Below are 18,083 nucleotides of genomic sequence, written 5' to 3'. Positions count from 1 at the left end.
ATGTAAATACGAAATACAAACAAGTTCAAATTTTAATTTGAAATAAAAAATGCAATCGAGCATTTAAAAGCTAAAACTTGGACCTAGATGTCTTCGGGTGGTGAGGTGTGGCCTTTTATTGCCTCCAACCTTCTACATAAACCGACTTGTGCTCCATGCCAAAAGTTTGCATCAAAGATGATGTTCTAAAAAGCCCCAAACACTCTCTATGCGCCTCACATTGGACCTCACCATACCAAGCATAATTTTGAAGAAATAAGTAGGGCTAGTTTAAGAGGGTTCTAGAATGTAAGGGGTATCTTGTAAAATCTATAACTTCTAATCTACAACTCTAATGAGCATGATACCAATGCTAGCATTTTTTATTTTTTGTGTGTAAAATTCTCACTCAAACACACCAATTTGCATTCCATTTTGAACATTTAGGTGGACCTTCATTAAGGTAAGGGCAACACTTGATTAAACAAATGTAACTTAACCTAATCTAACTTAACTTAGTCTAACCTAACTTAAGTTAATCTAGTATGAAGGGGATGGCCATCCCCTAACTTAAGCCTTGTCTCCGAGAGCTCCTAGTTGTCATTTGTAGGTTGAAAATAATATTTCCAAGAGGAGTATAGTTTAGTTTAATTTAACCCAATCCAACCTAACCTAACTTAACCTATCTTATCCTAACCTAACCTAACCTACCTAACTTAATCCAACCTATCCTAACTTAATGTATGTTAGTCTAATCTAACCAGTTGTCTTAGCCTCTCATTGTTTAACCTAACCTAGCATTGAGGAAAAGGTTTGAGGGATTGGGAGGGTTGAGGGATGCGGGGAAGGGGAGTGTTGAAAGATGAGAAGGGGCGAAGGGAAAGAAAAGGGAAGAGGAGTGTTGAGTGAGGTGAAGGTTAGAGGGGTGTGGGAAAGGGATTGGTTGTGTTATGTTGAGGAAGAGTAAGGAGGTAAAGATAGATTCATTTTTTATAATTTTGGAGGGGGGTCTTAAGTTAGCTTCTTTTTTTCTTTCTTTTTAAATGACAATTCTAGCTTAGGTTAATTGATTTCATTTGGGTGTAGGGGGAGACTAATTAAACGGATGTTTGAACAAAATTTGAGTAGAAGGGCACAATGTGTTGCTTGAAATGGCAAGGGCTTATGCATTTGCATTGAGAAAGTCACTAAACTCTGTGCCTTATTAACCATTATAGCAAGCCATGAAAGCTTGTCCATGTCTTGAATAAGGAAATCTATATTCACTTGTTAGTGCACCATCTTGTAGCTTGTTTTGAATTGTTTTAGTTACAAAGATGTGGTTTTGTTTTGCATAAGTCATTTCAAGATTTGTTGTGCTATTTATTATTGAAATGAATTTGCAAGCAGTGTTGGGGACCTATGCATTTTCCTTCCATGTAGGACCAATAGGCTATGTTTAAGCCTTTCACTGAGGACCTATGTTTTCTAGTGTGCCCTATAATCATGTTGCTCACTGTGCTTATACCACATCGCTTATGACTCCTACTGATGCACACCTATGCTTAACGCATCTGTTTCACTCCTCTCATTTTGCTCATTACTTCTACAATCATGTTGCTTAATGCTCTTACACATGCCTACCCATGTTGCTAATAGTCTTACCAATGTTGGCAACTACCCATAAATTGCATGTTTGGCAACATTGGCAATTGTTAATAAATTACATATACAACATACATACATCTATGGTGTGTGTCTTTGTGACAAGCCTTTGTGGCTATCTTTTCGTTGTTATAATGAACAACAAGCCTAGTAGGGATGAGCTCTTGCTGATAATAGAGTGATATGTCTCTTGTGAGAGTTCTTAGAAATCCATCTCCCTAGAAACGAATTCATAGTCGTTCTATTTGAAAAGCTAGAGATGGCCAGATCTGTGGTCCGAAATGGGACATGGACAATAAGAAATCAGCCTTCTCGGTCCAAAGTGGGATTCGTTATTTAATTTGGATATGCCACCTCCATCCAAAGTACCCATCTCGATGGAGTTTTTGGAGTTTGTGTCTTTTCTCCAGTTAGAAACGTTGTGCATGCCCCTAGGCTAGTTTCTTGGAACAGAGACATAAAATTTTATCAATTCTTGGGGTAACCTGCATGCCTGTGGTCCAATGGACCTTGCCATTGACTTGCCTCCAGCTATCACAGTAGTGGATGGGGAAGGGTACGAGGTAAGACTGAAGGTATTCTACAAGAACATACCTAATTTGTGCCTTTTGTGCAGCTTGGGTGGTCACTTCATGGGAAAAGAATGAAAAAGACATTGAAAAAGGCAAGGAAAATGCAGTTGAACACACAAACTAGTTTGAGGCTCTAAGAGATTAAAAAATAGAGGATGTAAGCTTGGACAAAGAAGAGAAAGTTTTCCCTAATATGGAAACTTTTGAGGAACAACTCCTAAAGATAATGCCAACAATGACGATCCAACATTCATGGTAGCCAAAGGGAAGAGGACGATTCTAGAGAGGAAGAGCCAACAAGAAAAGCCAAGTGGCTCCAAAACACTTGCTAGCGAAGTTAACACGGGATGTCAAGAGCCTTAACAATTTCTCTTATCCAAAGCCCGATCCAATTTAAGAAGGTAAGGAATAAAAAAACCTAAACAAGAATGTAGCACAACAATCAAGACACCTTTACTTTTCTAAGTATGAATGTTCAAGGCCTCTCTAGTTACTTGAAGCCATCTATTTTAAAGAGAGGTCTTCGAAAACTTGCAACACAGCTAGACTTCCTAGCGCTTCAAGAAGTTAAGGTGGGAGCTAATAAGGTCAGGTGGTAGCTTAAACAAATTGATAGTAGTAAAAGAGTCTGGTTTATTATAGAGATCATGATGAAGGCAAGGGGGGTGCCACTTTAGGGGTATTGAAGAACTTAGCTAGTTTTTGGGAAGGCCACTCAACATGCTAGGTCAAAGTGGGATTGGAGTTAAATTTAGACATGAACATATGAAAGGTAATATCTTTCCCTGCATGCCCCTAATTCTGCTAGAGACAGAATGCTCTTGTGGGATAGATATACATGCATGGAGAACACAAATTTGTTAGGGGATTTTAACATGGTAGAGACTAGAAATGATAGGTGGAATAACTTAGGCACTGCTACCTAGGGGAGTGAAGCAAGAACTTGGAAGGAGGTTAGGGTTTTGGCAGAACTTATTGATAGCTCAGAGGAAACTACTTTTACTTGGACCAATAATAAGTGTGGAACCAATCACAGAAAGGCTAGGATTGACAGAGTGTACCTACCCAAAGAAATCTATAAACAAGCAATTAGATGCAAAGTTACAAGCTTGTCCACTCTCCCGTTCTCAGATCATAAAGTCCTCGTCAAATTGGATAAGGGAGGGGGTAAAATAGTGAAGTCCTTGTTCAAGGATGACCCGTTCTTTTTGTAGCTCCCATATGTTAAGGACAAAATTGTCAAGATTCGGTGAGCAATCTTTGGAGAAACAACGAACATCTTTGTCAAATGATTGAGAGCCATAGTCAGAACAAAGATATTTCTCAAAGCTATTAAAATAAGGGCAAACCAAGCAAGATTTAAGAGAAGGAAGTGGCTAGAGGAAAAAATACAAAAAAGGGAAGCAAATACTTCAGATAAGGGCTAGATCTCTTTAAGGAGCCTAAGGGAGGAACTCAAAAGAGAAGCCATTATGGAAGTGCAACAAGCAAGCGTCTATACGAAAGAGTGGTGGGCAGGCAAGTGTGATAGAGCCAATGAACGCATGTTTTGAATGTTAAGGAAAATACATGCATAGGAGAGTATTAATTGTTTATGAGTTGATGGTGTTGTGGTTCTGACGAGGACACCATTCTTCAAGTAGTGGCAGACCAATTTCAACATATTTTAGAAGAACTCGAGGGCATCACTACTAATAAATTGAGAGCTTCATCCACCTTCCCTTTGTTGAGGACCAAGACCTTGCACCAATCATTGAAGGATAATTGCATTACTAGTAGTCTTCCTGAATCTGGGTGCTCTTTCAATTCCTGCAAGTCCAAACTAATAATGGTCTCAGACCCTCTGATGGAGCATGGACATGATAGCTTGGCATGCCTGAGAGGGGGTTGGTAGTGGATCCTTATAACCAACTCTGGTGAGGTCCGTGAACCAAGTAGGTGCCTGAGGGAGATAGAAACAAACCCATCAAGTTAGGATCTTTATCATCCCGACGAGCTTGTCACAGTGTGTGTTGCTTAATAAAACAGTGAAATCTAATCCTCCCTCATTACAACCCTCTAGTTCCTAATCATAAAACTGCTTTTTCCTCTCATGCAACATCAGTCTTATGCGATTAATGCATCCTCTATTGCAGCATACACTTTTATCATTTTTATCCACACAAATATCTGCATATGCACATAGAAATTCTCAATTCTGAGTTTTTCATATTATACTGATATTACTCCAATCAAGGTGCATATCAGATGGATCTTGCAAAAACAAATTATGTCTTTTTTTCAAAATTTCAAACATAGTTGATAGCTTGAATTGCTCAGGGCATATTCAAGGATATCTACTATTCTAGCCACATATGCATCATAGTAGATAGTCCATCCATTAGCTTGTAAGCAGTGGAATATACCGTGGGTCAGCGTGTGCTTCTGTCTTCCACCTTCATTTTCAAAAGAGGGATCCTCATGCAGGCAGTCACCGTAATAGAGTAGTTCTGATACAAGCGTGGGTCAGATTGTGCTGGCCCTTTAGTCTCTGATATTTTTGCGCTTTCCAACTCAGGGGAGAGAGTTCGAGCCCCCAGTCTGACTCTCCCGCTTTCTAATGAGCTCACAAGACCATCGATGAGGGTCTCCGTGTGGTTTACAGTACGTGTTATGGTATGATACACCTCTGGCAGAGGTGCCATCACTCGTGTATTCATTCGGATTCCGTTGTCCCCATCCATGCAACAGTATGCTTGCATGCTCAATTATGGAGCTAGGTTGGCATCCTATACATTCCTTGGTATGCAACTCAATCATTGCTTAGCAAGACTAGCCAAGAATTTCTTCATTTAAAGCCACGATTTTGCTCAATTTACAGCTATACTTTTGCTTCATTTCATGTATGCACAAACTTATGATTGCTTAAATGCAAGTCTTGTACCCTTCAAGCAGCTACCAAAATACGTCAACATAGCTCTATGTTGTATCTAGCTCTAATCCTTTGAAGCTTTGTTTGAGCTTCTATGTGTTGAGTTTGTTACAACTACATTCTAAGTAGCATTTTGTTGGTACTTTTGTAGAAAATAGTTCCTCTTAGCTAGTGGAGTTTCTTATTCAATTCCAAGGACTTTAGCTATTGCATGTCTATTTTTCAACTATTGGATTTTCTTATTCAGTTCCAAGATCTTTATGTACTACATATCTTTTGTTTGTGCTACTTTGGGTTTTGTTTGTGGTGTGGCTATGACCTGCACCTGTGCATTAGGTGCATAGCTCAAGGTATGTCTATGACCTACGTCTGTGCATTAGGTGCCTAGCTCGAGGTGTATTGGGATGTGTGGTTACAAGTGTTGTTATAGGCCAAAAATTTACCAATGGAAATGGTATAAAAATAAATGTGTGTGTGAATGTGTGTGGCATTAGTAGAATCAAATATAGTGTGCTAAGGGTGGGCCCAAGGTTGAGGTGGCAGGGCAAGTCCATGTGCCACCCATCCATGTAAGAGGACCCATAGGTGTGTTGTACATAGTCCATGGTAGAAATAATATAGTATGGTGAGTTGGAAGGGTATCCCATGTGCCATCCCTCCACCTAGGATTTCATGAAAGCATTAAGTGAGATATGGCCAAGGTTAATGGGATATATAGTATAAAAATGGTGGAGGTGGCAAGGAAACTTGGAGTTACTCATCCATGTGGGGTGGTGGTGTATAGTCCAAGAAATAATATTTTTATAAGGGAAGAGTAGGAAGCTCACATAGGAGATGCCTCCACACACACCATGCATGTGGGAGGATACATTTATTAGGGGAGCCCCCTCCCTTTGGTTATAAAAGGAGGGGTTATTCCTTGATGCAACATGCTCACTCTTGCATAGCCACCACTTTATTCCCTCTTGCCATGTATATGCTTCTCATCCCCCTTTCCCTTTTCTCTTGTGCCATATTCCTCTTCTTCATCTCAACCCCTCCCTTTTCCCTTTCCTCACCCATGCTATCACTTTCTCCCTCTCTCGCCTTAGAGCATTGCCATGCTTTGCGCTTGAAGGCGTGTGGTGGTTTCTTTTCCTCGACGAATAGTGGTGTGGCTGTTGGGATTTGAATCTCCATGGCTTTGACTTTGGAAGACCTCCTCTCTATCAAAACTTCCTCTTTGGTGCGTGGAAACCTCGTCTAGCCGCCTTTGTCCTCTTGAAGGGAGAAAAAATTATATTCTTCGCTGTCTATCACCCTCTTTCCATCGCAACCTTCCCCCACCCTCTCGCCCCTCTCTTCCCACCTATCCCTTATTTTTTCATTCTCTCTTCTCTCCCTTCTCACCCTCTCTCTCCTCTCTCCTCTCTCTCTCTCTTCTTCCCCTCTCCCTACTCTCTCTCTTCTTTCTCCCCTATTCCCCCTTTCTTTTCTCTCTCTCCACTCTCTCTCCTTGCCCTACAATCTCCTCACTCTACACTACCCCCTCTCTTTTCTCTCTCTCCTCCACTCTCTCTCCTCACCCTACTATCTCCTCGCCCTATTGTCTCCTCACTCTAACCCCCTTTCTCTCTCTTCACTCACTCTCCTTCTCTTTCTTCACATGCCTTCTCCTCCTTTGTTACTCTCTTGATCTCTACCCCCCCCTTCCTACTTGTACTCTCTCACCTCTCTCTTAAGTATTTCTCTCTCTCTCTCTCTCTCTATTTCTCCCCCCCTTACACACTCTCTCTCTACCCCTCTCTCTCTTCGTGAACCACTTCCCCACCCCTCACTTCTCTCTCTACTTACTCTCTCTCCTCCCTTAGTCTCGACTCTCTTCCCTCCCTACACTACTAGGTTGCTGCATAGCATTGCACGGCTCTACGTGGTCGCCGTGCCCACATGGCACTGCCACGAGCTACCCATGCTCGTTGATCGCTCTCCAAAGCCCTGCCATGCATCATCACCATTGATGATGCCTTTGTGGCATCGCTGCTTCGCTCTCCGCACCCACCCACATGTGCCTACCCGTGCCCTAAGACTTGCTCGCCACATGGCACTCAGTCGCCATTTAGGTGATACTATCGCCACATCATCCTGCTCACCTACCACATCACCTCGGCCATCATTACCACATCATCAATGCCGCCTCCCACGTGGATTGTCACATCATCCCTACCTTACTACCATGTGTCACCTGCCCACATGGCCTACCACCTCATCTCTGTGCCTTGCCATGTGCACTCTCGATTGCTTGTTACCACATCATCCTGGCCGCCACCGCTGCCACATCATAAGCACTACCTTGCCACATGGATTACCATGTCATCTTTGCCATGCTACCACGTGCCACCTACCCATGTTGGCCTATCACATCATCTCTATGCCTTGCCATGTGTACTCTCAATCGATTGCCACATCATCTGGACCTGCCACTACCACATCATCTGCCACCCTACCACATCATCTCACGCCCCTGCTGCCACTTGGTTGCTAATGTGGCATTGTGGAGCCATAGAGGGGACTGGAACCCAGGACCTCAAATTACTAACTTCATTGCTAATAGATTACAAAAATTGCTTATTGCAGCAGTTGAATTGCATACCAAGGAATGTTTAGGATTCTAAACTAGTCATAAAATTGAGCATGGAAGCTAGCAATAGCTAGCTATAATAGATTCATTGCCAATGAAATACAAAAGTTGCTTGCACTAGCTGAACATGAGTGGGGGCTACCAATGGACATTCTTTTGGTGTAATAAGATAAGTGGCTATAATTGTTGCTAGATGAGCTAGAGTGGGTATATAATTGGCTAAAGTTGAGCAATGAATGTGTCTTGCAATTTCCTATAATGATTTGGTTGTGGTACTATTTTAAAAGACAAAAAGAAAGAGAAAGAGATAAACTCTAGTGGACATGGAGTTTTAGGAAGATATTTAATTAATAGCCACTTCCATTTAATGTTAGCTAGTTATCTAAGACTCGGTTGGGACAAGTCTCAACCAAAATGGACCCAACCAAAATGAGCACATCAGCTAGCCAACCAACAAAATTAGTCAGTTCAAATCTAGAAAGATATTCAATCTTACATGAAGCCTTCCTATGGGGGGTGGCAGAGGATAATACTTTTGACACCACATTGCAGCACACTTTTGACAATGTAGCTTAATAGATATTTGTCAACATAAGGATGCATCAAGGCTTGAGTATTTCATTTGAGTCCTAGTAAAGGGATACATTTGTGGAATTGGGACTAGATTGGGGACTAGACCTAACTAAGAAACGATGCCAACTACAGCATGAAAGTTTAGTATATGCAAGAGTTATAGCATGAAAGATTATACTCATAGAGTATTATTGAAATGAAAAGAAGGAGGTAATCATGAAATGAAATTTGAGAGATTGAAAACATGAAAAACACATGAATAATAGAAAAACTTTAGCAACAAAGACTAGTTAATGTAAAGCTAAAAAAGAAAAACCTAGAAACCAAGGCAACATCTTTACAGAAATGAGCTAATACTTACTCTTGTAGTCATAACAATTCTTCCTTTCATAATGCAAAATGGAAACCAATACATTCATTTATTACCTAAATTGCATTTCTAGATATTAATATGATATTTGTACATGACCATTACACCACTTGATCATGATCCACCCTTCTAGAAAACATCTCAAATTCTTGATGAGAGAAAAAATTATAGGTCACCGAGTGAACATGCAAGAAAGTGTCATTTACCTAGTATCCTTGAAGCAAGGTTGTCTTTTTAATTCAAGATTCAATTTCATGCTCCTAGAAAACATCCCAAATGATTTCTCAAAGTACTATATCTCGTTAGGCAGGTAGCATTGTGACATAAAAGGGAAATCTGGCCTCTCATGAAGCCACGTGTTATTATTTCACTTTTATTTTTAGATTTTGTCTCTGTTTTCTAAGGGACAAGAAAATCTTCCGAACGGTGTCTTCGTCGTAATTGTTCGCTTGCCCATGGTTCCTTCTTTTCCTCATCGTGATCGTCGTTGTTCCACACATCTGAAGACTTGCTTTTCCTCATCTGCTTCTACTTTTTGAGCTGATTGATCGTTGGTTTTTGCATCTCGTGCGCGATCGCATCATCACAGAGCTGCACCGGGAGATCGAGATCTGCTACCTTACCTTCTTGTTTGCACTGGCTTATGTCGAAGGCAAAGGATTCTGCTCGCCTCCTTGACGTTCTTACTATAAGCTGCTCTCCATCGTTGCATATATTGTTTCTATTTATTGGGTTTCCTTGGCAACGATCGAAAGATCTTCGTTCCATAGCGTGTCACTGTTCCCCTGTTGAGTCCACAGGCTGTTTCATTTCCTTTGTTAAGTATGCATTGGAGGTCACCCAAATCCTCCTAAACACCTAAAGTAGTTTCCAACACAGGACTTGCCTGCATTTCTTCTATCTTTGGCACATGAGCTTGCGAACAATGACAAACCTCCTGAGAGTGATGCATGAGAGGAGTGTATCTTGGAGGAGGATACAAGATGGGCGCCATTCATTCTCCCGCTAGAGCAAGACGGTGATGTTGCCAGGCGATCGATCAAGATTCCTATTGCCAAGCCATGGACAACTAAAGAATCTCTCATTGCAGGTGCGACAGAAAGGAAGGAGGGATAACAAAAAGGAAGCATTTCAGGGTCTGGGATGTGCAAGGGCAATCCCTCCATCCCCTCCATTGTTTCTCCTCCCTCCCCTCTCCCCATTGCCCTCCCCCCTCTCTTCTAGCTCTATCCAACGACCTCTCTCACTCCCGATTTGCTCTAACATAGCTCCTGCACCCTGCAGAACCTTGTCCATCCCTCCTTTTTTGCCTTCTGGAATAGTCCCTGCCATCACCCGCCTCCCTTTTTGCAGTTTTTGAACAGCTCCCATTGTAGCGAGTTATCAATTCCTCGCAGCCTCAGACAGTCTCTTCCAGGGCATTGCTTCATTGGTCGGTCCATTTTTGTGGGAGATTTTGATCACATGGATTCAGCTTGCATGCCAGTGAGGATGTGCACGGCCGAGCAATGTGGATTCGCAATAACTATGGCTACCATTTCTACTCCTATAGTCCTATTCCTTCCAATCTTTGATGTCCATTTGCAATGCTTGGGCCTCTGTCTTGCGGCATGGCATGCACGAATTTGTTTCCAAGTGAGTATGAGTATTTTGACTCATTTCAGTGATGGATTTGCATTTTTAGTGTGGCTTTGCATCTCAATAGCCATGATATTCCAACACAAAATGCTCTTGGCTAGTGTGCACAAGGTCAAGGTGGGGGAGGGCTAGGTAGCTAGGATGGAGGTCTTGTTCTGTAATAAGATCTGTGTAAATCTGGAGTTAAGATACTGTTAGATTTGAGGGCCTACTGAATGAGTAACTCTATGCAGAAAGGGATGGCACTTTGGAGGTAGGTATATCTTGCCACTTGTTTATTTATCAATGTAGTGGAATGCTTTTGTAGTATATGTTGGCCTGGGGTTCGAAATAGGGAGAAAAGAGACTGGAGTTAATAACCAGCCAGACAACTAGAGTAGGTAAGCGTTGGCTTTGTAGGCAGCATGAAGGTTGCAATGCTAATGTCCGTCATCAAAAAAGCCACCCCCGATGTAATCCAGTTGATTTTGACATATGGGTGCCTGAACCAGACTTGAAGGGTGCCTTTGATAATTCTTGACTACCCTTCCAAGGGAGAAGATTAAACACATTCTTGGAGGAGGGGGATGGTAGCTCACATTGGCTCATTGAGAGGGAGTGTTTGATCATATGGATCAACCCTCGAGTCCCCACATGTAAGCCCACATATGTGCATTGTGGAGAGCACTATGGCATAACATAGGATGCCATGTTTGCACTATACTGATTACCTTCTTGTATTTGATTGGGCCCTCTGTATAGGTGGTACATGGAGGACCCATGCCACCTTATCATTTTATATTATTACTACCATGGATTATGTACAACACACCTTATGGGTCCTCTTACGTGGAAGGGTGGCACATGGTCATGCCCTGCCACCTCAACCCTGGGCCTTATGCACACCATATTTTATTATACTATTGCCACACATACAAGCATACACACATATTAATGCCTTTTACTTTGGTCAAATTTATCCATAACAGCTCCCCCCCCCAGGCAGGGAATGCATAGCATTTCCATGCTTGGGACCATCACGCACAAAGAAGGGCTTGAGATAATGCTTGTTGATCACCTTCTTGCCATATGGTTCATGCAGCTCCTGAACTTGTACAGACCCATTGCTACGTTCCTTGATGAATTTGTATGGACCAGTCCACAGTGGCAGGAACTTCTTATCCATTTGGTGGTCCAATCTTTTATCAAAGCATAGCACAACATCCCCCTCAGCAAAGTGTCTTTCCCATCCCTTGCGAATTTTAGCATCCAAGCGGGCCTTTTGTCGATTCTTTTGGAACTCTGTTTGATGTAGTGCAAGGCGTCGGGTTTCATCTAACTTCTCAAGTTGTACCAACCTGGCCTGTACATGTTCATCTTCTGTCATCCTCTATTCTTATGCCAATCTCAAGGCGAGAATCTCTATCTCTAGGGGCAAAACTGCCTCAGTACCGTACACCAACTCAAAAGGAGTGTGACCTGTAGTTGTTTTTGAGTGATGTTGTTAGCCCACATAGCTTCAGTGACCTTTTGATCCCACTAACTCCTATTCCCTGTGGCCATTTTTCCCATCAATTTACAAAGGAGGCCATTGGTCCGCTCCGTTTGTCCCATGGATGTTGGATAATAGATGCTAGAAGTGTGATGATCAATACCCATGCGATCCATGAACAACTCCACTGCTTCATTTCAAAATGGACTCCCATGGTCAGATACTATTTCCATGGGTGTCCCAAACCTTGTGCAGATACATTGAAATATGAAATTTGAAACTGCCTTACCATTTGCAGCGGGGAGGATGATAGCTTCAGCCCACTTAGTGATATACTGAGTGGCTACTAGAAAATACTTCTTTTTGTAGGTAGTCATGGGCAAGGGCCCAACAAAATCTATTCCTCACCTCTGAAACGGATGGATGAACATCACTGGGTGATGTTGCCCAGGATGCAAATTCTTCCTACCAAAGAATTGGCATGGTTCACAAGTTTTGCAATACATAGTGACATCCTTGAACAAGGTCGGCCAGTAGTACCCAGCATGTAAAATCTTCTTAGCTGTATAGTCACCAGCATAATGGCCTCCACAAAATCCATCATGATAATGCTTCAATACCTTAGGTACTTCATCTGCATCAATGGCCCGTCTTAGTACCCCAACCCCATCAAAGAGAATGTAGCGCCTACTATCTCTACGGATCTTCTTTCTCTCATAGCTAGTACTTTCTCGAGGAAAGGAGAAAGTGGTCAAAAACCTGTAGATTCCACCATACCATGGATCCCCAACTTCTATGGCCGCTACAAGGGTTACATCGAGGCACTCCTCTAAATCAATCAAAGCACTCTTCAAGTTGGAACAACCCCCTTTTACAATTTTGAAAGAAATATCATATTCTTGTAAAACTGCCAACCATTTGGCCAATCAGCCCATGGGATTTGGTGATTGAAGAACTTGCTTTGCAAGACCATTGCTACAGATTATAATGAAGGACTTTCTAGCAACATAATGCTTAAATTTCTCAATGTAGAACACCAAAGACAAAGCATGCTTGTAAGCCTCAGAGCAGCATTGTTCAGTTTCGAGCAATTGTCGAGAAGCAAATCAAACGGAATACATGAACCAATCTTGCCCTTGCTGGAGAAGAATACCTGCCAGAGTATGCTCACCAAAGCCAAGATTGATATAGAAAGTCTTTGACCAATCAGGATTGCATAGAATGGGTTCTGAAGCCAGAGCACTCTTGATTGTACAAACCCATGATCACAATCCTTATCCCAAGAGAAATCAACTCCATCTTTTAATAGCATATTCATGGGTCGTGTCAAAGCAGCATATTGATCAATGAAGCAGCGATAGTATCCTACTAGATTGACAAATGAGCATACCTGACGTTTGGTTGTTGGAAGGGAGAGCTTGAGGATAGCTTCTACCTTCTCAGGGTCAGGCTTGATGCCCTCGAATGAGACAATATGTCCCAGTAACCTCCCTTGAGTGGCTCCAATGAAGAGAATTGACTGCCAACAAGATCTCCATCAATGTCTTAGTGACACTTCTTCCCAGTGATTATCAAAAAAATATGAGAACCAAAATAGTGATACAATTCATTTTCCTCATGATGATCTACAAGGTGATGTCCTCAGGTCACAATTGGTCAATGTATCACACACTATCATACTAATGCACTCATAGGTACTAAGCCATTTAGGTGAATAGGAACTCAATTCCAAGTGCTAGGTCTTGGTGTGTCCCTGAAGAATCAATAAAGATAAAACATGTGGGAGTCTTGCATCTCTACTTGCTTCAAGGAAATCCTAGGTGAAAATAGGCAGTTAGTCCTCTTCAGGTCCTCACAACAATATGCTAAGCAAATCACATCTACATCAGTCCAAGGGCTCCTTGGTTGAGAATATAAATTACAAACACTATGGAAATTCACTACACCAATCAACATCAACAAATCCCATCAGTAGAGCCAAAACAGAATAGGGCACTGACTTATGCCTAAGTCAGCAGGGTCTTGAATTTGAGTTCACACATGGAATGATAAGTGGCTCTCCACAAGCAGCTCTAGATGATGCATTTAACTACAGGGTGAAGGTGGTGACACCAACATGGGTTCAGATGAGTTTCTTGTGACCCTCAAAGCTTTTTTCCACATACCCTTACTAGCATCACCACCATTAACTATCTAACTCCGAATCGGCCTCTTCTCTTTATTTTGACTTTCTCTATTTTTCTTATACTTCTAGCTTAGAAGCCTTTCCTAGATCCCAGATGCTACGAACCTCTTCAGCCATAGTCCTCATTTTAAGAGTTTGTATGATGTATTATTAGACTCCTCTCAATTTGATGACTCGGACAAAGCCCTCAATGAAATATAATCCATAAAATAGATTTTGAAAGAACTTCAAAGTAGAAAATCAAGGAAAATTTTCATGAAAAACTTTGGACTTGCAAGCATGTCAAGTCAAATACATAGTCCTGAGAATCCAATAAAATTTCCACTCAAATCAAATATGGACTTAAGGAGAAGAATGAGAATACACTGTACTTACTCTCTGCTCACCCTAGCACCACTAGGATCTTACATCAATCTCTACTAACCTCTTCTCCCTACTAACTTGTACCTTAGGTTTTTCTCTTTCTTCCTCTTTCTTTGAAAGGTCACAAGTACTCATCTATGATCCATCCACCCAACATCTAACCATTGTAATCAATCAAGCCATGCCATGCCAATTACAATGGAATCCAGTCCTACTAGGCAATATCCACAATTCTGCCACAGAGGATCTAGTGAACACCTATGAAGCACTTCAAATGGCAAAAATTCACATGGGTACTCACCAAGAATGATCTTCACCTTACAATGAACCAACAACCATGAACATTGCATGATCCAGAGGACTAGAAGATTGGGAAGGGGGACACGTTAATCGATTGGTTAAAAATATGCCACCACTGGTTAGTGATGTCATTTGATGGATAGTGGCAAGTCCATAGAGATAGGATTGTGCCGTGGAGCCAAATAGGCCCAAGTTGATTGTAAAAGAATGAGGAAAGAGAGTGGTATAAAGGGAATAGGGTTGGCCCTCCCTTTAAAAGGTGACATGTATAAAAGGCCAAGTGGTTGACTTTGGCCTTCATTGTTGGATGCACAAGTTTGGAATACAAGCTCCCTCTTCTCTTCCAAGAGTGTTTTGGGTGTTCTCTTGTTTCCTTTGTAGTGCCTTTGTGTTGTGACACTCCATCCCCCTTCATTCTCCTCTTCTCCTCCCCTTCTCCCTCTCTTCTCCCATCTCCCCTTTCCCTCTTTCTCTCGTAGAAATACATTGCGACAATTTGGGAGTTGCTTGAATGAAACTTGTGGACGGCTCATGCTTTGCATTGCTTGGAGTGGAGGCTCCATCGGCATTCCTTCAAGATCCCCACTACACATGAGTCACCATCAAGACCACACAGTATGGATTATGCAACAAGATATTGTTGTAATGAGAAATTGTAACCTTTGTAGATGTCTTCAAGCTCATTGGAATCCGAAGAAGAGATTGGTAGAACAAATCTTTATGAACGAGTGTTGTGTGATTGTGCACAGTGCAAAGGACAAATAAGGAGACTATGCACCATATGGTCACTTCCAACCTTTACCTAAGATATAGTTCAATGATGAGGTAGAAGTCTTGTTTTGCCTTGTTTGTGAGAGAATTAACTAAATTCATTTCATGTATTAAATTTATGTGCTTGTATGTGACTTTTTCAAGTCGATTAATTATATTCTTTTCATGCAGGGAGATGAAGTTGGTTGAGGAAGTTTGAGAGCACACCCTTGCATAATTGTCCTTATGAGTCGATCTTGACCTAAGTATATCAACATATTCTAAGGGAAGATAAAGAGATTCTAAGGGAAGATAAAGAGAAGCATAATAGAAGCACTGAAGATGAGGATTCACTAAATACAGATGAAATAATGCAGGACATGATAAAAACTTACTTTGGTGCTCCTTCACCCCAAAATGAAAGCGATGAAGATGTGGAAGTGAATACAGAGGATAAATATGATGAGTACTAAAGAGGAGAGCTTGCAACATGAATCAAGCACAATGATGCATGAAGGGGCAAGCAAATTTCATTTTGCAACCATTCTTCTAATCTTGAAATTACAAGCAACTTATGGATGGTCAGATGCTAGTGTTTTGTCCCTCTATCAGTAGTAAGAGTTTTGATGTAGTATAAAATATAGTTTCATGCATGTCCTTCCAATTTGTTTCTTCATATTCATAAAATGGATCAATATCTCAAGTTACTCTAAACACTAGTTCCAAAAAAAAATACAATGCTCGACTCAAGAAAGGATGCAAAGAAAATGATGGCATCATTAGGAATAGATTACAAGTCAATTCATGCATGTCCCAATGATTGCATCATTTACAGAGGAACATATGAGCACTCTACAACCTATCCAAATAATGTGGTGCATCTCAACACCAACAAGACATACAAGGATAAAACATTCCAAGAAAGTTATTGCAACACATGCCAATCTTAACACGCATCGCATAGTTGTGTCATTGTGGATAGCTGGTCTTATGGATTGGCATTCTTGCAAATACTGAATGGATGGAATATTAAGGATCCCTATGGATTGAAAGGTTTGGAGACACATATTAGAGAAGCTTGAACCTCATTATTTGTGTCTTGGGATGGCTATGGATGGTGTTAAACCCTTCAGACATCCATCCACATCATTGATCATGTGGCCAATAGTGGACATGATATAAAATATTCCTCCTTAAATGTCCATAAAGAAGGGGAATTTGATGTTGGCACTTATTGTGCCGGGCAAGCACAAGGTGAAAAAAATGGATGTGTATCTAGCCCCATCAGTGGATGAGTTGCAAAACTTATGGAATGGCATAAAGGTTAAAGAATTTTCAAAGCATTTGGCTCAATGTTATTTTTGAGTGAAAGGCCTTCTAATGTTCACCATACATGATTATCCTGGATTGCATGATTGCTCTGGTATGTAATTTCTATTTTTCCAGATTCTCTTCTACCACTATGTTCTTCTTTCAGTTTTTCAAGGTGTCAAGTCTTTTGTCCTTGCATTTTAATAGGTCTCCAAGTATTTGGATACATTGCATGTCCAAATTGTGAAGACACTTTGTGCAATTGGTACTCAAAATATCCTTCAAAGATGGTAGATGAGAAATGTAAGAAAACAATACCATGGCTGTGCTCAATAGATAACAGGATCTCATATGCAAGAGCGAAAAACAGATAGTATGGAGAATCAAAAATTTGATTACTGTAAAACTGATACAATAGATGGCGCTGCCTCCCAGCCGTGCGCTCCTGTGTGAGAAGCTTTGATGGCATGCTGGAAATAGTAGAGGACGGAGGCTAGATGCTAAGGAATCAGGGTTGCTTTAGCCAATGATGAATATGGGCTTCATGGGCTTGCTCTTATATAGCCACCAGTAGTAGTTGATTAGACCCAATTGGGTGACCGACCCAGTCCACCCAAAATGGCCGACTGGTCCTGAAATAGGGCACCCACACGATAGAACCATGGCGCAAAATAGAGCAACTAATCTACGGTTTTCCATTCGGCCCAGAGCCATCCGGGATCATCTGGGGCTCCAAACGGGCGCCGCAACCCGAGAGTGGGCTACCTCGGGAAATGCTCTATCTACCCTCAGTGCGGTCAGTCATGGGATGCCTTCCCGCACTTGCATGTAGCCTAGTTGGCAGTGTGCCAACTCTATCTGAAGCCGTCCAGCCATCAGGCCAAACATGGCCCCCATCTGGTGTCCAAACCACGACCTACCGGATAACCGAGCTACTCAAATGCCTTCTCCTCATATGGGGGGCTTACAAGTAGAGTTAGCTGGTTCCTGCGTATTTACACGAGAGTGGAGCATTGATATCTAACACCCCCCCTCAATGTCCACCCGCAAGTGAACTTACTTTTTCGGCCCAATGCCAAGTCGATGAAGATGCCTCTCCAGCAAGTCTCTTCCAAGAGCCTTCGTGAAGATGTCGTAGCATTCTCTGTAGTCGGACAGTACACCAAGTCAACCTCTCCATCCATGATGAGCTCGTGTACAAAGTGATATTGAATCTCAATGTGTTTTGTGCGAGTGTGGAACACAGGGTTCTTTGCAATTTCCATGCAACTCTGATTGCCACATGATAATTGTGTAGGCTTGTTCTATACTGCACCCATGTCCCCTAAAATCCTCCTTAACCACACTGCCTCACAAGAAGCAAAACATGCTAATTTGTACTCAGCCTTGGTACAAGAAA

This window comes from Dipteris shenzhenensis, chromosome 32 (genome assembly GCF_047967505.1).
Source record: "Dipteris shenzhenensis isolate YYH24624 ecotype China chromosome 32, Dip_SZ_1.0, whole genome shotgun sequence".
Taxonomy (NCBI): domain Eukaryota; kingdom Viridiplantae; phylum Streptophyta; class Polypodiopsida; order Gleicheniales; family Dipteridaceae; genus Dipteris; species Dipteris shenzhenensis.
The sequence above is the reverse complement of the archived record's forward strand: the minus strand, read 5'-3'. Positions refer to the sequence as shown.